The sequence below is a fragment of the Falco naumanni genome, chromosome 1 (assembly GCF_017639655.2).
Source record: "Falco naumanni isolate bFalNau1 chromosome 1, bFalNau1.pat, whole genome shotgun sequence".
Lineage (NCBI taxonomy): Eukaryota > Metazoa > Chordata > Aves > Falconiformes > Falconidae > Falco > Falco naumanni.
The window spans coordinates 25708412-25729062 of record NC_054054.1 but is presented as its reverse complement, the minus strand read 5'-3'; the positions used below and the strand labels follow the sequence as shown (position 1 = coordinate 25729062).

The following is a 20651-nucleotide window of genomic DNA, read 5'->3' as shown; positions in this document are numbered from 1 at the left end:
TGACTTACTGCACTTTGGCAACTCAGCAGCATCGGCGGTGCTAGCAAAGCACGTTACTGGGTACAGACCTGTGTAGAACAATGTGATGCCTTCTGCAGGTCACTGCGGGTAGCTGGAGAGGCAGAAAATCTCTCCCTGGCTTCCTGGCAAGGGATCTTGGGGCAACGAGCAGCTCTTCCACATAAGGGTTAAGGAGGCAGCAAAGGCAGAGGTGAGCTGGACTGCCCTGGGTTTCCTTTGTCCTGTCATAGTCGAACTAGTTCTCATTTTAAAATGGAAGCTTTGCTTGAGGTGACAGAAGTTCCCTGAGCAGTCTTTTGTCGAGATAATAGCAAGATAAGCTTCTCCTGCCCTAGTTTCTGAGTAATTGCTTTGGGTTATGACAGTTTAGGAGTCACGGCAGCGCTGATCTCTGTACCTATCTGGCGTGACATGCATGAGCTCTGGAACTGGCTCGCTGCAGTCAGGGATGGGCTCGTGTTCTTGGTAGTGGCTCTCAGGAGAGAAACTGGACCCTGGATCTGGGAGTACTGGGTAGCTTGCCAGACGGCTGTTTCTCCCAGTTAGCTGCACTGCTTTATGTTCCATTTCCAGCACGTTTCTTCTAGTGAGGTGACACCACCTGCTGCCAGCCTGCAAAGCTGCCTCCTCCTCTCCCCGGCTGCTACAGCCGCCTGCCAAACATTGAGGCTGTTAGTGTGCTAAAGCTCAGGCAGGGAAATTCAGACAAGGCATTATGGACTTAGTTTTCTTTTAAATGTTTTCCCACATCTTGGAGGCAAGGTTGCACACAAGGTATAGATTTAAATAGATGTGCTGATGCCTTTAGGAAATCCTGACCGGATTTGGCAACTGGGAGATGAAAAAGAAAGTACTCATCTTGTCTGCACCTGCTCTGGTATTTTGTAGAAGGTCATAAGGTCACCAGCAGATAGGAGATTACTCTGTCTCCAAGCCCTCCTGCAGAGATATAAAATAATGTCGATGCAGGGAGGAAGTAAGTGGGAAAGTGTGGAAACCTTAATGACTTTATTGCAGCTGTGATAGTTGGGGGGGAACGACCTGCATGACTTTTCACACCACAGTAACCGGTATTTTCCTTCTGTGATAGCCTGTTAGATTCATGAGGGTTCTAGAACAGACTGTTGAAAACAGCCGCTTTACAGCCTACATCCTTAACTGCCCAAGATAATGATCAGATTAGCAGCAACTGAAATAACAGAGGCATAAGATCAGAAACAGAAACTCATGCAGTAAAAACAAACAGACAACAAAGAAGTTCCAGAAAAGGTTATTATTTCTGGAGGATTTCTGTGAGCAGAAATACCCAGGCTGAAGTGGAAGTGACGATGCAGCGGCTGCAGCTGTGAGAAGCCTGGTCTGGCACTTGGGCCACATGCAAGAATCAGAAAATCACCTGCACCATCAGCTACTGGCCAAGAAGCTGCTCTGCGCTGCAGGGGCAGAATCGCCGCCCATCCTTACTTGATCTCCGCATTCTTTGATTCATGCTGCCCAGAGTCAGACATTGCCATGTGCTTGCCCGTTTGTTCTCGCTCCTACCTCACTTTCAAAACTGCAGCCAAAAATAACTTTGTAAGGATAGTGATCTCTTTTTGCTGTGATAATAGATAGCAGGACTAATCCTGAAACTTGTCCTCACCTCTCCTAACTGCTTCCTCCAGGACTGGTGAAACCTGTGGCTGGCACTTACCAGCGTGAAGATGGGATCAAATGCAGAATGTCGTACTCAAATTTTAGTGGATTTCTTGCAAAAGAGTCCAGGGTTTAGGTGCCTAGCTGACAAAACACAGCTAGAGAATCAGGACCGGAGGGAGTTTTGGTGTTTCCACTGCTCCACAATTCTATCATGTTTTCTTAATGCTTACAGCTGCTGAAGGGCTGTTAGTACTTTCACACATGCTTGTACCTTGCAGGCAGCCACAGTCTCTGTATTCGACAGAGTCAGCCTCTGATAATTTTTAAGCACAGTTTACCCAGACCGCAGCACATGGCAAGATAACCATCAGCAACTGCCTGAAGAAATGTATTAAAATAAGCATCTGTTTACTCTGATGCTTAATGAGAAAGCAGTGTTGCAATTGTACACTTAAAATTTAAGAGCTTTGAGAAGTAAATGGCACTAAGCAGGGAAAATGTAATAATAATGTTGTGTTCCTTTAGAGTTTACTTTCACCTTCCTCCTCTACAGACTGTCAGCAGTGGGGCCATGCAGACCTTGGAAGCGTGAGATTGCCCAACAAAAAACAAGCTGAGCCATGAGGCTGTAATGCTTGTGGGGAATTTCTGTCCGGGAGTGGAAAACCAGCTGTTTTTTCAAAAATCAGTCTCTGCTATTGTTAGCATCCACTTCTTGGAGGTTTGACCTAAGTGCTGATGTGTGGAGGTATAGATACTTGCTTCTGCTTTAAAAATCAGTTGCTAAGTTCTTTGGGTTTGGGACATGGGAGTTGGGTACATGGTGAATGCAATTATTTCAATGGAATTCAGAACTCAGCAATGACAAATGGGGCTCTAAAGAAATAAAACCAGTCAGAATCACCTATTGGAAGTTTTCTTTTTTTCTTTTTTTCTTCCTAACTTGCTAAAGGACTACATTTTTTTTAATGTTAGTTGAGTTTTAGTTGAGTGTTTTAGAGTTAGTTGCTTGTTAGAAATGGAAGGTCGGTGGCCCCTGTTATGATATGACTGGCAGTGGTTTAAACAGATCCTATCAAAATGAAGCGGTGCTTTAATTGTAGCTGATGCTTTTAGGTTTAAATGAAGGCTTTGTTGCCTAAGTTCATTAAGATACCCAGGCTGCAATTTCTTTTCTAAGGAATTCCAGTCTGGGAATATTTTAGATTGCCTTGAAAAGATTCTCATCTAAACTACCGAAATGAAGACAAGTATGTGCAGAAGACTTTGCCCTAGGTCACCTGAATTGAGCTTCACTGTTTTAGCAGAGCCAGCTTCCTTAAGAAAATCTGGGATTATGATGGGAGAGTTTCACTGGAGGATATATGTAGGGAACATAAGAGCTGTGTATAGGTATAGATACATATACATGTAGAATTTCCAAATAAATCCTGGTGTGACAGTACAGCAGATAGATTAAATGCAATGAGGCCAAACTCTTGAAGGGGAAAGGGGACTTGGAAGATCCCAAAGGGTACTTCATCAGTCTCTGAAGTGGGTCTGCAGCATCCGTGCATACTTCTTCCTCCAGAACCGAGTCGCTCTGTCACTGATTACACCAGTCAGCAAGCCAAGCCTAGAAACCTGCATCATCTTGCACACTGAATGCCTAATGTGAACACAAAAAGGAGTGAGGTGTAGGACACAGCAAGGAATTGCCATGGGACACCCCTCAAAAATTGTTTTGGAGTGGCCGGCTGCGAGAGCTCCCCGATCTTGCTGGTTCTTGAATGCTTCATGTTAGCACCGCTTGAGAGAGCGCAGGTAGCGAGCTAGCTGCAACCCTGACAGCCAGCCATAGCACTTGAGTCCTTCTGATGGGAAGAATTTTATCCAATGAAGGTTTTGTAATTACAGGCATCTTTTGGACAGAGAGCACTTTTTGAGCAGTACATCCCATGAGCCGCAGTGGTGCCCAGCACAAATGCAGTCGTCGAGCCAGAGGTTTGGCTAGCCTCTGGTCTGTATACTCTATTTACGTTGACCTATCGTGTTAGACCTGTGCCATGATCCCAGCTGTTTTTGAGAGACCAGGGAAAACAACATTTGCTGCAGGATTTAAGGTCAGACATCCTGTCTTGTCTCAGCAAAGGTGAAGAGATATTCAGCTCTGTGGGGGGATACTGATTCTGAGTTGAGGAGTGCTCAGCTAGGGCAAGCTGTGCTCTAGAGCAATTGCTTCAGTCTTCAGTCTGGTTAAAGGCTTCCTGAAATTGATGTGGTGTGGTCCACCTTCACAAGTCATGTTAGAAATTCTAAGGACTTAATGCTAAGAGTTTTGAAATCTTCAAATGCTAAGACAGCAATGACAGTGCTACTGCCTTTGTCGGCTCAGCTCTAAATTTAACATGTCTGCATGTTAAGATGGTCTGCAGAAATAATAACCTCAATAAAAATCTCACAAACAGTTTACAATCAGACCAGGTGCTTCATGTCAGGTGATGTTTGCTCCTAAAGCACAGAACTGTGGTGAGTGTACTCTCATCTGCAACCTGCTTCTCGTCAGCATTGCAGTGAATCTGCCAAAGGGAGAAGGAACAAGAACATTGTCACTGCATCGTACCCTCTGTTCCCCTCTGTTAGATCTGACCTAACCACAAACCACTCTCCAAATTCTCCCTCTTACGAAGACTAGCAGAAGAATCCCTATACGGGGATTTCCATAGCTGTGCATTGTTACTGCTTCTTCAGCAGGTGAATTTCGAGCTTGGCATGTCTTTCATCCTGGTATGAGGCATTATAAAATGCAGAATTCATCTTCATTTTGGGATTCAACATGACCTAAACTATTGTGAAAAATAAGATTAACGATTTTTTTTTTTTTTCATGATGCAGAAAATTTTCCCATTCCATGACTATGAACATAGTGTAAATATTGTTAGTATAAAAGATGCAGTTTTACATGCGAGGCAAATATTTCAATCAATTCCAATAAAGCAAGTAGAAACTGGTTTGGGTACTAATACACCACTTGTTCAGGAAACGGAATGGCTCTCAATGCCTCACTCCACTCATTTCTATTGGAAAATCTTCAAGGTCCCTCTTAACTCTCCAGATACAGACTTTCAGAGAAGTCCTCCTGCAGGTAAAGGTAGGGAAAGCTGACGGCAGCATCCCGTGGGAACTGCCAACGCTATTGAAGAAGTGGTCTCACAAATTGATGTGGAGAAGGTCTTGAGATGCATCACACTGATGACCTGCATTAGCTCAAAGTCCTCAAATCCCAACTCAACTTTTCCTATGTGCATAGCATCACTGTGCTGTTTTGCTAACAGAAGGTGCACTGTAACAACAGCTTTCCTCTCAGGTGTTTAAAAAATGCTAATTTGCACTACTTGGCTTTTAGACTTGCAAAAGTACATGAGTCTTAATAGGTAGTAAGTATTTACCCATGGAGTAAAAGTATTGCCCAATTTATTTTGAGAAAGCAATAATGTGAGCTTGTAGGGGTTTTTTATTATTTATTTGATTGTCTTCTAGCAATAAGAAAAAAAGCCTTGTGTTCTATAGTCTTGCTATATTTGGAAGCTGTTCAAATGTCAAATTTTATCACATAAGGCCTGTTTCCAAAGATAAGTCCTTGTATCTCACAGCAAAAGTTCTTCCTTCTCAGGCACTGTGTCATTTAACTGTACTTGCACATCTTCCTTTGCAAGTTGTTTGTACAGTTTTAGCCTTTTGCCTCTTCTGCCATGCAGCAGCGTGGATAACAGAAGTGCTTAAAATGGCTAAAATAGCTACTAAAAAAGCAGGTGGACTTTTTACAAGTACAAGCAGTACCTTTAGACAGCATTTCACACACACATGCAACCACAAAGACTAATGAGCACGGAGGGCTGGCTACAGGCATATAAGTCTGGATGTCCCCAGTTCCCCTGACTTTAAATTTGTGCCTGGCTATAGGAATAGCTTTTTTGTTTTTGTGGAAACCAAGGCAAAAATGAATTACCAAAACAACCTCAATCAACACAGCGAAGTGTATCATTTCCCAAACCACTTTACCCACCCTTGGGCCTTTCTGATTGAAGCATGATGGCATACTGGTTCTTATAATGTGCTTTTGTAAGAGCATATTTGTATTATCACATGCATCAGCAGGGGTGGTACAAAATTATCCCCCTGAGGGCCAGGAGCTATTTTGTTTATATGAGGATTTTTTTTAAATCCTCATCCTGTTCTAAATACAGGAAAATGGTATTCACTTCTCTTTTTTAAGGTTTGCATCAGACCATTTTCTGTTTCAGACTGAAAGAAAATTCTCTCAGTTTGGTCCTGACATAGAGGGAAAAGATCACTGTAGAAGGCTGGTGCTGTGAAAACTGAAATAAACCTTCTTGAGTCTTATTTAGCCTAAACAAAGACTCTACGTGTAGCTGGCATACAAAATTTCAAAGAACTAAAAGAGATCAATGGACGGTAATGGGGGATGGCTTCATCCCAGCTGATCTCCCCATAGGTCACTGATCTGCAGGGGAGGGTGAAAGCAAGCAAGCAAGCAAGGTTATCTGAAAGCAAGCACAGCTGGGTACAGGGGCTGGGGAAGGAAAAGGCATTTGCTATAGCAGTGGCTAGTGAATGTGGTCTGGGGCCACGTGGATCCAACGCTGAATGTCAAGGTTATAAGAAAAAAGTTTCAACACCATCAAGTTCAAACACTTCCTATACAAAAAGGGAAGTAGGGTGAGTCGCCTTCCTAGACCAAAATCATACGGGTGCTTATCAATAGAAAGATTTGTGGTGAAAAGCTGTAAGCTGATACGGGTAGCGCCAGGATCAGCTACAGAAACAAGCATGACCCTACTTTTTGACTGTATCCCACTTTTGGGCAGCCTGCATCAGTTGTCACAGGCTGGATGTTTTAAAGTAATAGTGAGCAGCTGTAGGTCCAGACAGCCTCAGGGGGCTGCCGGGTCTGTTGGAGCGCTGGGCACTGAGCCCGCGTCTCTTTCCGAAAGGGCTCTCCTGGCTGGGCTTCTGGCTGATTAAATGCTGCTGTTACTGCTGGGTACAGATGTAAAGACAAGAGAATCCAGCATTAATTTGGAGTCAGATCCAAAGGTACTTGAAAGCGAAAGCCGCGAGTTTCAGTGCCTGTGTCTGGCCTGCCATGAGCACAGCTTGGCAGGGAGTCATGCTATAGCATTACTGCGTAAACACCACTCCTGCTCGCCCTACACTGCATGCCTAAGAGAAGCCAACATACTCCTTTAGGAACATGCTGATACGCGCTCACAAGGAAGCCCATACATGTAAGTTACTTCCTGAGATCAAGAATACTATCCAGAGTAATTACCTCAACAAAAGGTATCAGTAAGAAATACGTACTTCGGAATAACAATTGTGATGCCAAGATTTCATTATTATAAACATTCTCTGCCTTTCCCTCCAGAGGTCTCCTACGTGTGTAGGCCAACTGCAGTGATTGTGTTTAATAGTAGCATAAGGATAACTGACAGTCACTGCCCCCTCCTACATTATTCAGTGTAGCAACATACCAAAATTGAGCTTGTAGCATATATATATATTCACAGATTAATTTTCATATCACATTAACAAGCTTTAACACTCATGCTAATTCTTCATAAGAAGAAAGATGACAAGTAGGCTGACTTAATATGCATTAATCTGCACTGAAAGATTTCTAGCACATGCAGTGAAACTTTTATTACTGTTTGACAGCTTCGGATATCTAAATGCTCTGCTTAGTCACAGAGGAGATGCAGGCAGCAGCACAGCTTTTCCTCCTTTGTCCAACCCATGGTCTGGATGCAGAGCCCGTTTCTTTGTGTAAAGGCACACAATTTAATCTCCATGCTTGCATCATTTGAGGTCTCTCTCTGCAGACATTGCAGAGGACAGGAGTGGACAGGAGCACAAACATGGGAGAAAGCATATTTTCTGGGTTGTTCAATTGAGCAACTCAGTGTTCCTGACGGGCACTGCCAGGAACTTGGAGTGGGGGAGGTTGTTGCTATCTAACAAGCTGACCTTATATCAACAAAACATCACAAAGATGAAGCAACAAGAAAACTTGTTTTAATAACTGGAAAACCCAACCAAGAAAGGGTGAATTCACACAGTTTGGGGGAAAGGAGGTAAGAGCACTCAGAAACTATTACTTGTGGCACAAAGGGCCGGTGTTCCTGGTCTGCTACCTCACCTGAGGCCAAGCCTGTAACAAGAAGAGGGGCAGCTTCTCAGGTGCAGCGCTTGCTTGCAAGATTCCCTTGGGATGCGAGGAAGGTGCAAGCTAGCTCTTGTGGTTCGGCAGTGGCCGACGGTTTGGGCAGGCAGATGCTGGAGGGGATACTGAGTCTGTCTGTCCCTCTGGGGGCTGCAGCGTGAGCAAACCCACAGTCCCTCTCTCCCTCCTGCCCTGGGCTGTGTTTCCCCAGCTCCTGCAGCACCCCCTTCCCTGCACGGCTCAGATATTCACACAACACGCCTGAGACGTAACCCAGCATGTGTAGGCAGAAGGAAGGGAGCGAGAAAAGTTCTGGCAAGGCAATGGGCCCATGTCCTCCAGCAGCAAAGCTGTGGAAATGGGACCTCTCTTTTGTCCATGTACTCACCAGTTTGGCTGGGGAGGGGGGGATGCTTAGAAGAGGGACTCCCCAGCTGCAGCGTATGCAGTGCTCCGCATGACTGGGTCACCTGCCAGCCAGCAGCTTGGTCCTGCTGTACTACATGTACTAAAATTAAGACCTGGAACATGTCAGTCAAGTAGCTCTCAGTTACAGGCACCATATTGTCAAAGCCTTGAGAAGCCGACACACTTTTCAGCTCTTCAGCATGCTGGAAGGGGGGGAAGACACATACAGGGGTTAATGGGTTAATGGGGTAGAAGGAGGATACTGAACCAAATTTTGATGCTCATGAAAATGGCAGATATTTACCTGACAGGTCTCTCAGATGAATCTGTGACAAGTAGGAGGCAGAGTTGCTAACAGCTACTTCTCATTCACTCGCAATTACTCACTGGCCTGCAGGGAAGAAGGGGCTTCCTTCCTCCTCCTTTCACCCACCTCTCTGTCCTGTACCCTGAGAAAGGACTGCAGTACTTTGCACCGGAGCTTTGCTGTAAAGCAATGTTAACCAACAATCAGGAGGAAAAGCAGGGACTTGGTGAAAGCCATACCTGGGGGGAAAAGAGAGAGTGATCCATACGCATAATCAAATCTCACTTTCTCTTGCTAGCATTCAAACCACTGACACAGAAAACCAGAGAGAGATGCCCAGGGGTGGGGAAGCAAACCCCAGGCAGGGCATTGAGCTCAGTCTGTCAGGAATGCTTAGTTGCTCAGTTTAACAATCCAGCTTTCTCCCATTTCTGTGCTCCTGTCCACTCCAACTCATCTGCATGGATTTGATCTGGGTGAACTGAAAGAAGCAATGAAAGACACTCCTGGAAAGCACATTCTCAGGTGTTTTCCCCCCACCGCTGTCCTGCGGGCACTGTACAGCCATGGCAGAGCACCCACCAGTTTCTCACTTGGATACACAACCACTTGATTCAAACACCCTTTGCTGGTCCCACAGAAGTGCAACAGGGGCAGGTAGAAAGCAGAGCAAATGGCAAGAACTTGAACTTGGCCTTCAGGCAAGGGTAACTTTGGCCCCAGCGAGACCTTGGTCTGTGTGCTAAATGAGATCAGCATTGCGGTTGCTTTTTGTCCCCTCTGCTCTGCAGGGCAATGAAATGTGTGATGTGGAAGGACCTGAGACCATTCTTGCTTTGGCTCCAAATATTTCCCAGGGCTGTGAAGCTGAGATAGCAAGTTTTCATAAATACCTGAATGGCAAGAAGTCTCAAGGAGATCAAAGCACATCTACCACAAACCCAGTTAGCCTGGGTCCATTAATACTAAATGTGCAGCGTTGGAGTTCCTTCAGCTAGCCAGACACCCCTCCCCAGCCTGTTGCTCCTTGTCGCGCCCCAGCACCAGCATCAGTGCAGCCATGTGGTGACGCTCCTGGGGAAACGGAGTCTGCACAGAGCGAGATCAGCACGGGGGAAGAGCTGAGTCCTTCGTAAGACAAGTCAGCTCCCTGATGCAGTTCGCTGCGGGGACACACAAATGCTTCTGTTGCTCGTGCTGGGTAGGAGCAAGCGAGGAGGCAGGGAGAAAAGAGCAAGCAGGTTCGGCTGTCTCGGCGAGTGCTGGCTTACAGCTTTTGCTGCGCAGATGATATTTCCATGCTCACACACGGGTCCCAGCACGTTCCCAACCTCATGGTGGAGCCAGAGACACTCGGTGAGGCTGTGGGGAAAAGGCTGCACGGGAAAGGCAGCCCAGCTTGTGGTGCTTGATCCTCCCTTTCTTCAGCTGCTTGCCAGCTAGCCAGTGTGGCCATGGGTACCCCAGGGACGCTCACAGCTGATCTGCTGCACTATTTACAGAGGTAATTGGCAGTGAGGGGGTAAAGGGGCAGCTCATAAAAGCCAGGAGACTGATAACTGAGCTCTGCAGCAGGCATCTGTACTGACCCCCACTACAGGGTACCCCTGGGCTGCTCATGAATTGCACAACAAGTTCCTGCTCCCACCAGACAAGCTCCTGCATCCGACTGTATGCAAGGGAAAGTGCTTTATCAGGCGGACAGTCAGTCACCGGGATGGGTTGCCTGGAGGCTGCGGCATCCTCATCCTTCAAGGTTTTTTTAAACCCGACTGGATAAGTTCCTGAGCCACCTGGTCTGATCCCATGGCTGACTGGTCTGAGCAGGAGGCTGGACTAGCAGCCTCCCACTGCCTCTTCCAACCTGAATTATCCTACGTCCTCCAGCAGTTCTGGCTTCTTACTGTACCCGAGACCTGTTTGTTATGTGGCTTGCAGAAAAGCTCCTTTAGACAGCGGGCAGTCCCAGAATGGCCATGAGTCAGTGTCACAGATCCCCAGAGCTGCCATGTACCCCAGATGTCCCTGATCCCCAGCATTTGCCTCTGCACTGAAACGCTGCCAGTGCCTGTCCCTGCTGTGCCGCACCACGGGGCTGTGAGAAACGGGTGTCAGACACGACACACAGCCTTTCTGGTGCTCAGGGAGCTTTCCTCAGCCTCTGAGGTTGCCCTAGCTTTCTGCTAGCATTGTTTTCTTCTTTTCCCAGTGGTTTCCTACAGGCCCTTGTTTAGTGAATTTCCCACAGTGGGAGCTCATCTACTGAGACCCCCAAGAGAGGGGGAGAATTGAATGAATGATTTAGAGGGGTTCCTCTGCTTTGGGCTGTCACGCAGCATTGCAGATGAGTGAGGTGGTGGCCTGTGGTAATGGTTGGCGGGGAAAGCTTCAAGCTTGGCAGTAGCAGGGTCAGAGATGTTAGGGACCTCCTGTTGCAGAGGATGGTCAGAGAAACAGAGATTTCCCATGACTGGGTGCGACACGCCACCTTGGCAAGACAATAAAAGCACCCTGGTTTCAGGTCATTGTGTCCAATTTCATATCCAAGTTTTTCACATCAACAGCAGCTTCTTGTTGATGAGCTCCTAGTATCCCTAAGCAGCACATCCATCAGCCCAAGCTTCTCCACAGCGGCAGCTGCCAGCGAGAGGGTAGATTGCAACTTTGTATTGCCCAGTGGTGAGGGGCGAGGAGGCTGATGTGTCAGCCCATGCCAAGGCACAGCCCTCATTACCCTAACAGGGCCCATGGCATGGGGATGTGGCAGGTCCTTGCTACTGTGTCCCTGCTCCCAGCTGGGGTCTGGAGCTGAGCCAGGGATGCACATCCAGGTCTCTTAGCTACACAGAATATCAAAAGCCCCGCGAGCACAGCTGGTCATTAAAGCAGTTGTGCCCTCAAGGACTAACTAGCTGCCCCACTAATCACGCCCCTGAGTTTCCTCCCTTTTATGAAGAGCCAGAATTGCGATACGATCTCTCCTGTTTCTGATCTCTCTCTGGACTGTGGAGACGTAAAATACATCCCCCTAGCACAGGCCACGCAGACTTCACTTCTGCTGTGCTAGATGGGATGCTGCCCGTCAGAGCTACCTGTGTTCAGGCAGCCAGCAAGTGGCTGGTGACCTTCGGGAGAAATGCAAGGGGGGCAGTTACTGACAGAGGTCGAATAGACACTTTTCCCCCTTTGGCTCTGAGCTTCCCACACCAGCTATTGCAGCGCACCGCGGGCAGTTGCTGTGGGCTACAGAGCCACACGTGGTGTTGCCAGCCAAGGGCTTTGTCTGACCCGAATGCAGGCAGCCACCTTCTGGACTTCTTCTCAGTCTGGTGGCGCCAACGCTCCCAGGCTAAACCCAGCTTGTTCCCATGACTCAGACAGTTACAGCTGAGACACCCAGACTTCCCAGTTGCTCCCCATTTCCTGGCTGGGTGCTCAGCCCTCCTTGCCCTGGGCCCTAAGGGCGACAGCACCACTGTCGGCAAGAGGAAAGTGGGGGGGCTGCAGCGAGTTGTTGGCACCCCTGAGTCCTTCCCAAGGAAGAATATGATGTTGACACTGGGGGTTTCATCCTCCTCACCCCTGGCACTGCTGAGGGTTTTTTACACATTTTTCTAACACGTTTTTTATTTGCTGTTGCTTTGTCAGTCCCCAGCTCCATGATCTTCCCCGTGTTTGGTGCATGTTATGATACTGTATACCAGCTTTTGGTTCTTCTTGTCTTCCCTCAGCCTGGCTGTTCCCAGCGATCCTGTGTCCCCTGGGCTGCACGGCCATCACCCACAGTGAAGAGAGAGACCGACTGGTGCCCATGTCACTTGTCTGGGGGCCAGCCCCATCAGAAGGAGCCGAATGCTTCCATGGGAAGGTGATCCCATTGTTTGGCTGTCCTGATCCCAGCTGCAGTTTCGAGCTTCAAAGACCCAGGGGAAGGTCTTTTCCTGTGGGGAAGGGGGTGGGCATGGGGGAAAGGAGGAGGCTGGAGGGAAGAAAAAAGTCCTCAGAGAGCTGGGTTTGTACAGAAGGGCTAGCGAGTATCTTGTGCAGGGGATCAGACCAATGCAGCTGAGTCGGTGTGTGTGTTCTCTGTGTGCACAAAGGATTCACTGCAAGCTACTGAGGTGCCATTTAGGGCTGCATCTTGAGAAATTGTCAGGGGAACTGACATTGCTCATCATCTGCATGGTCACGTCTGTACACTGTAGCAGGATGGGGTAAGGATGAACAGAAGAGCTCTTCTTGTCTTGTTCAACCAGGTGCCAGAAATCCTCAGTATTCTGTACATCCAGGTGCTGATGACGCCACACAATGCTCTCAAACAGTTTCTCATCAAGACGGTGTCTGCGCATCCTCACTCACCCTGTGGCCATTGTCAACAGCCTGCTGCAGACACAGCTGCCCCGGGACAGGTACGAGTCCTGCCCCAGCCCCTGCAGGCAGGTGGGGACTGGCGGTCTGGTGGCTGAGGAGGAGCTGGCAAAGATGCTGGTCCTGCCCCTCTGGGGAGGGAAAGCCTGAGCGCAGGCAGATCCAGTGCCAGAGCCTGGTCCCTGACAGCCCCTTCGGCACTTGGCTGTGTCGAGAGCAATGCAGGTACTAGAGCCCACAGGCTGACGGGTAACTTCTGCTCCCTCGGAGTGATGTGATGGAGCCGTGGAGGATCCCTGGGGAGGAAACGCTTCATCCTAAAGGTTTTAATGGAACACTTAAAGAACTCGGGCAAGGACAGACCTGGGCCCAGCTCTGCTGACCTGAGGCCACGCTGAAGCTGCTCGGTGTGTTTCTGGCATATATCTTTGTGCAGCTCCTTCACCTTTCTGACTTACCCTTCATCCCAAGGGAGCCTGGGGCACAGTGTGAATGCCCACAAAGCCCCCGGGGTGCTGCGCAGTGCTGGTGGTGGGGAAGCCGAGGCAGTTTGCAGCTCCCAGTCTGCGGGGCCATTGCAGAAGGGGAGGTGCAGGCTGGTGGGAATAGGCCTTTGGTCTATTAAGTGTCTCTGCAGATCACCCATGCCACCTCAGAGGTGGTGTCTTTGTGGCAGAGCATGGAGGCTGTCACTCTTGGAGTGGTTCCCATCCTCCTGCAGCCTAGCAGTGCCACCCAGGGAAGGCAGATGCCTTTTTCCCTGCTCAGCCCCAGGGGAGGCTGCTCCTTGAGGCACACACGAGTGATGGGTGTCCCTGCAGGTGGAGCAAACAGGATGGGCACCTGGGCTGGGCTTCACTGCCCAGGACAAGGTCATGTTTGCTCGTGGTGCTGAGGCAGCACTTCCGCCTCTTCATCGCCTGGTTGGGCGATGAAGTTGTTTTTACTTCCAGTTACTCCAGTTGTTTTTACTTCCATTTTTCTTCATGGATAAGCTTTGACCCTCTGGGAGGAAGATGTTGGCCTGTTCATGATGGTTGCCTGCTGGGGCCTCACCACCCATGTCTCCTCACTGCCAGGTGCTCTGCCTTCCCCTCTCTCCTGGTGCCTGCTGCAGGTGGCCCTGCCATGCTGCCCTCAAACCGGAGGCAGCTGTGTGCTGCCTGGCAGTCCGGGCTAACTGGTGCAGCTGGGAAAGGAGCATTTCCATGGGGCCAAAAGCTGCCTTGTTTATTTGGTCTATGCCTGCCTGGGGAGATTTGTTTTTTCCTCTAGCCTTTGTTTATTTTGGTTTGGGTTTGTCTGGTTGGTTGCATTTCTTGTTTTGTTAGTGTTAGTTTGATGATTGCTTTGGTTTCTGTTGCTGTTTCTGCAGTGCAGGTCTCTAGGGGATCCCAGTTTTCAGGACTTTGGGGGCTGAGGACTATCCCTGTGTCCCCAGATGTGCTGTCATCAAGCTCCCTCACCCCCGAGGCTGAGATGGAGAGAATTTGTGCTGGTAATTCTTGGCCTCACAAGGTGCGAGTGCCAGTCTTGCCCAGGCGTGGGCCAGGGGCAGGACACCTGCCGCGGTGGTGGGTTCCTGCCCCGGCAGCCTATGTCTAGCTCAGGGGGACACCTCCTCCTGCACTTTCTCCAAGGTTTGTGCCCTGCTGATGCTCCATTCCCCGGGGGGAGCGTGGATGACAATGCCTCTCACCGGTCTCACAACAGTGTCAGGAAGGGACTGTACCTCAGCAGCCCTAGAGCCTCTGGCGCTGGCTTCGCTGGTGCAGCCAGTGTGCATGGGGCTTGAGACTGGGCTGGAAAGGCAGTTTGCTTGTAGCTCTGCAGGCTTGAGGGCTAGGATGTGTCATTTCAGCAGGACCCAGCTGTTCCCCAGGTGAGATTAAGCACGAATGAGTGGACACCCCCAAGCAGCTGAGCTTGCTCAGCTCTACCCAAGACACACCTTCCTCTAGATAATTACTTAATGACTTCTTGAGGTTTGCTTTTTCCCCACCAGAGTTTCCACGGAGACAGTGGATGCCATGCATTGGTAGGCTACGGCTGTTGAAGGCACAGGAGCCTGGACCCTCCTGAGGGAAGCAGGCAGCCCAGGGCCCCAGCACCCCCCTGCACTAGGGCAGATGCCCATTCAGCAGCTCAGGAGACACAGCCCCCCGCCCAAAGGGAAGGGTCCCACCAGCCCTTTCCTGGGGGCACAGCCACCCACAGGGCACGGAGACCCCCTCCTACATGGCCAGGAGACACACAGCCTTGTGGATAGCCTACGGGGCTCTCAGGGCATCCAGGGAGATCCAGGGCTGGGTGGGGGAGCAGGGGCAGCCCCATCCCACCCCAGGCTGCTCACTACTGGGGTGTGTTTCCTCCTGGAAGAGGTTTGGGGAGGGCTTCCCTGGAAGGGGGTTGCAGCCTTCCTTGCCTGGCCAGGCTGTGCTACCAGGGTGCCCGGGCAAGGCTCCCTGTGGGGGGCTGCAGCTGCTGTGCTCTGGCAGGTGATGTCTGGGGTGTGGGGCCGCTGGTGCTAGTGAAATAAAGCAGAATAAAATGATTCTCTACATCTGTTGGTGCTGCCCCACAGACACAGGACTAGACACACACACCCAGCAGGGAGGGTGCCTCCACCCCAGTTCCCAAGCACTCCCCCACATTGCTGTGGGCTCCACTCCTCCCCTGCCCCCCACAATCACATCACATCACACATGCAGTCAGGAAACAGAATTTCAGTGCTGAGTTTCAACCCCTCTAAAACAAGAGTGAGTGTTCTGTTTTGGGGGCTTGGAAACATACTGAGTGGGTTGGCTTTGGAGCTCCAGAAGGGGTCAAGTCATGGATTTTCAGCAGTTGGAAACAGATATCAAGTCCTTTAGTATTTCAGGCACTAAAACCAGAAATCAAGTCTTGAGTTTTCATCTTTTGAAAACAGAGATTAAGAAGTGCTGCATTTTGGGTCCTTGAACACAAGCCCTAGCAACTGGGTTTGGGCCTCAGAACTAGAGGCAGAGCTCTCTGTTTCGGAAGCTCAGAAAAAAAGATCAAGTACTGTATTTTCAGCACTTGAAAATGTGGGTTAAGTCCCACATTTTCACAGCTCAGAAAAAACCCAAATGTCTAAGTCCTTTATTTTTTGGGGCTCAAAAGCAGAGGGTGGCTGCCGCTTTTCTGAGGCTTAGGAAAAGACGGAAGTCATGCATTTTCGGTTCTTGAAAATGCAGGCTAAGTCCTGTGTTTCTGGGCTCCGGAAAAAAACAAACATAACCACCAAACCTAAGTGCTGTGGTTTTGAGAGTTGGAAACAGGCTCAGTTGGCTGTTTTCAGCCTCCCAAACAGAGTCTGGGATGACGCTGGGGGGACTGCAGGCAGGTGGGAGATAGGGGGGGGGAGGGGGTATGTGTACCCCTGCCAGAGGTGGGTGTCCAGTCATGTTGGTCCCCGAAGCTTGGGATGTTGGCATGCATCAGACCGAATTAAACGTCTAAGCTCTGGAGTCAAAGGTGCTTTTCACACTCACTGTGTATCCAACTCCTTATTCAAGGTGTGTACAACCACCAAAACAGTTATTAACCCAAGAGTACATATTTAGACAATGTGTAATTATGACAGTTCATGTTTATATACAAGTTATAACAGTGATTGGTTGATTGATTTGCAACCTTGCCAAAAGCCCAGGTTGCTGCAATGACCTGGAGCTTTAACAGAAGGAGCATTTATTAAGCCAGAGCTGGTGACAAGAAACATCACTTACCCCCTTGGAGCATTCATCAGCCAAAGCTGAAACAAACTGGAACTTCCATCAGCAGGAGGATCTCATAGCCAGAGCTGCAGCTTCAAGAAGCTGGACCTGAAATTACCTCAAACTGCTAACAAGCTGGAACACCCAGCAGCTAGAACTGAAATTACCTGAGACTGGAACAAGCAGCAAGAACTGAAATTAGCTGGAGTTTCACATACCCTGAGCAGCAGCATGCTGGAGAGTCTGTCAGCAGGAGCTGAAAGAAGCAGGAACATCTCTAATCCAGATCATCAAGTTGCTGGAGCTGTGGCAAGCTGTGATGTCCGTCAGCCAGGGCTACACTCCCAGCACGGCTGAACAGGAGAGCATCTGCTCTCCATCACCTCTATTAGAGAGAGCAGAGCTTACCTGCAACTGTAACAGGAAGGAGTGACTATTAGCAGGAATATCTCATGGCTGGAGCTCAAATTGGCTGGAGCTCAAATTACCTGGAGCTGTAACAAGCCCAGGTGTCCATCAGCTGGATCTGTACTGCGAGGCAGGCACATGCAGGGCTGTCCCCAGCAAGGAGCTCTGAGAAGCAGGGAGCCCAGCCTCTTCCACTGGGGCTTAAATCCACACCAGATGCCTCTCCACACAGAGGGCCTCTTCCAGGGCAGAAGTGAACTGGGGGTGCCCCAGATATCCTGGGGCAGGCAAGGCAGTGCCAGCATCTCCTCTGTACCTGTGAAAGAAGAGCAAAACTGTTGAGCCAGGCTCCTGGGAAGCACAGCACAACCCCACATAACTCACATGAGATGGCTGCCCCTGTCCTGGGCAAGGGCAGCCCCTCCCCTCCCTGCTGTCCCTTGCTTTTGGCAGAGGCTGCCCAGCACCACACATGGGCAACAGGGAGGAGAGGAAGAAATGACAACAGAGAGCTCAGGGCTCAGCCAGAAAAAACATGTTCCTCCCCCAAGAGCAGGTGAGAATGTGCACATTGCTGAACCCCCCCTGCTCAGCAAGGGGCACTTATGACACTGCACAATACTGGGGCCAAGGATGGGCTGTTCCCATCCAGAACACGGCCTGGTACAACACTTGCCCCCTCTTCACCTGTCACCCTCACCCTGCCCGGGAGTGGGACTGGGGGAGCTGCAGGCTGCGCTTCACATCCTGCTAGATGTCATAGCCACGTCCAGTGCTAAACATCAAATAAAGCTGAACTAAGCCAGGTGGGTTTCAGGAGGGGCCCAGACAATCAGGAGCTCCAGGGGGAGCAGGACAGGGTTGTCCCCAGTATGGCTGTGAGGAGAGCCACGCTAGAACTTGCTGGGTGCAGGCTGGGTGGTTGCTGATGGTGTGGGGATAAGCCGTCCTGGGGGTGGCTCTGCCCCACAGTGACCGGTCCCAGAACCGTGGGGCACAGCCCTATCCCTGACCTGGCCCACCGCAGCCGGGGCTCCTTGTCCAGGAGCATTGCCAGCACAGCCCCAAACTGCCCTGCAGCAGGACACATAACACAACCAGAAGCTGCAAGCAAAAAGATTTTCTACCCAAGCAACAGCCAGGCACAACAGAGACGTGACGGGCAGCCACAACCCTGACCCCGCAGCAGCCACGGAGACACTCTCGGGCAGCTCCTCCTGGCCTTGCTGGGCCCGGCGCCAGAGTGGAGGCTTTGCCTCCCTCTCCTCCCTGGCTGCAGGGCTCCCCCCGCTCCTCTCTGCCCCCACCACACCCCCAGACCCCCCCCCGCAAACCCTACCCGCTCCTCTCAGACGCCACCAGCTCCCCTCAGCGCCCCACGCAGCTCCCCTCAGCCCCCAGTTCCCCTCAGCGCCCCACCCGAACCCTGCCCGCTCCCCTCCGCCCCTGCTCCCCTCAGCGCGCCCCCCAGCTCCCCTCACTTCTCCGCTCCCCTCAGGGCCCCCCGCCCCGCAGCTGGTGGCCCAGGGGCAGGGCCGGGGCAGGGCCGTGCTGAGCCCGTTCAGGAGGCTCAGTCCCTCCCATGCTCGTTTGGCAGGCGCTGACCGGCGGCCTTTCCCCAGGGCGTCCCGCTTCTTCTGCGCGAGCCCCGGCCCCACGGCAGCCCTGCGGCGGCCCCGCGGCCCCTCACCAGCCTTACACGAGCGCGGGGGGAGGGCGGTAAGCACCCGCGGAGGCACGGACACGGCTCCGGGCCCCCGCCCGGGCCCCTTCTCTGTCTCCTGACGCGTTCTCGTCCCCCAGAGAAGCAGCAGCCTTGAGGGGTCCCCCGGGTTGCCGGCACGGCCCGGGGACGGTCAGGGGGCACGTTCCCCCCTGAGGAGCGGCCCGGCTGACCAAGAGCCTCGGCCGTGCCCCGCGGCCTCTCGGCACGCCCGGGCAGAGAGAAACAAGCGCCTGCCCGCCCCGGGCCCGGTGGTTCCCGGCCCCCCCCGCTGCGGGCGGACCCGGCCTCGCTGCCGGCCCCTCACAGCTCACGGCCGGGCCCCGCCGCCGCGGTACCGCCGCCCGGCGGCCGCTGCGCGCTACTGCGGCGCCGCGGGTTCGTGTGGCCCCGCCCGCGCCGCTCCGGCGCCCCCTGCTGGCCCCGCCGCTGGAGGAAGGGCCGCCCGCGGGGCCCCGGCTACGCACTACGCTGGGGCAGGGGCGGGGGAGGCGGCCCGCAGTCCCCCGCTGCCGGGGGCCGCATTCTGCCCTGCGCAAAGGCGCTGGGGAGGGGAGCCAAGCCAGAGCGGGGGACTTGGTCCCCCCACCGCCCCCTTGACCGCCTTACAGCACACCCCAAAGGGCTCCCCGCCCCCAGGCGGCCGGGGCTGGCGCGGCAGGTCCTGGGGGTCCCATCCCTGGTCCCACGGTGCGACACGTGTCCCAGAACAGGCGCAGGGGGACCTCGCTCGCCGCAGAGCTCTCAGGGCACAACACCCACCTGCTGCCTTGTTCTACCGACCGCGGGTCCAATTGCCGCCCAGGGCGCTCAGGGACGCCAAGAGCTGCAGTGAAACCCGCGCTGACGCGGGCGGCCTGGCAGAGCCCCACTCAGCGCCTGCAGAAGCTGTCCTCGACTTTCACTCACCCACCGGCAATCACCCCTGCGCGGGATGTACCTCCCGTCGCACCCGCTTGTCACAGGAACAGCGTGGCGACGGCCATCAGTAGCACCCATATGTCTCATTTCAGCTCCAGCCCTGGAGATGCCAGTCAGAACGCGAGCAAAAGGTATGTCAATGTCCCAAGCCGGTTTTCTTCCCCTCGCAAGAACCCAAACTTTAACCACAGGCACCAAGAGGAGCTTGGACTATCAGGCAGCCTGCTGTCTTTCTCCATCGTGTCCAATAAATCCACTTTCCCAAACTGTATTTCTCCATATGAAAGGCAAAGCCCCAGCAACCATGGTGACTGCAAAGGCCCTTCTAAAATCATGTCCACAAAATTTCCTAACGGTACTGTAGTGCAGGCTGTGTCCGCATAAAGTTTCCACCAAGGGAGCAGCACTCAACGTGTCACTGCTTTCTGACACCCTCCAGCTGCCCCCAAGTAATTTCCTCACTTTTTAATCCCCACTAAAAGCCCCCCAGCTATCACTACAGTAGGCATGTGGGTTGACTTTTACCCTGCTCCATTTGAACCACATAAAAAGAAAAAAACCAAACAACCAAAACCATCAAGCAGGCCGATCAGTACGCACAGTCATTCACAAAGCCTAAACATCAGCTCAGGTGATGATAAAACATGGTCTTCAAAATCGTTCAAGAGCAAAGACTACGTGGCACAAGGTCCACCGTGGCGGACCTTGTTTGGTTTCTGAGGCCGCTCTCTCTGCCATCTCCTCCCCAGCCCCAGCTAAACACGAGTTTGTGGGGCCTCCACAGCCTACCTTGTAAAGCAATATGGCTCTGAATGCTGCAGGCCATCGGGAGACAGCACCCACGGGATCCTGCTTCTTCAGGGATCTTTGGTGTCCACAGATCTCTTCGCTATTGAG

At 51.6% G+C, this 20651-nt stretch overlaps 1 long non-coding RNA gene across 1 annotated transcript; it reads right to left on the bottom strand.

Moving 5' to 3' along the window:
• Positions 1-15238: 15238 nt before the first annotated feature.
• On the bottom strand, positions 15239-19144 carry LOC121084852. Its single transcript, XR_005826879.1, has 3 exons — positions 18810-19144; positions 17191-17426; positions 15239-17116 (listed from the first exon to the last, which is right to left on the bottom strand). It is a non-coding gene; the product is annotated as an uncharacterized LOC121084852 (long non-coding RNA).
• Positions 19145-20651: the final 1507 nt, after the last annotated feature.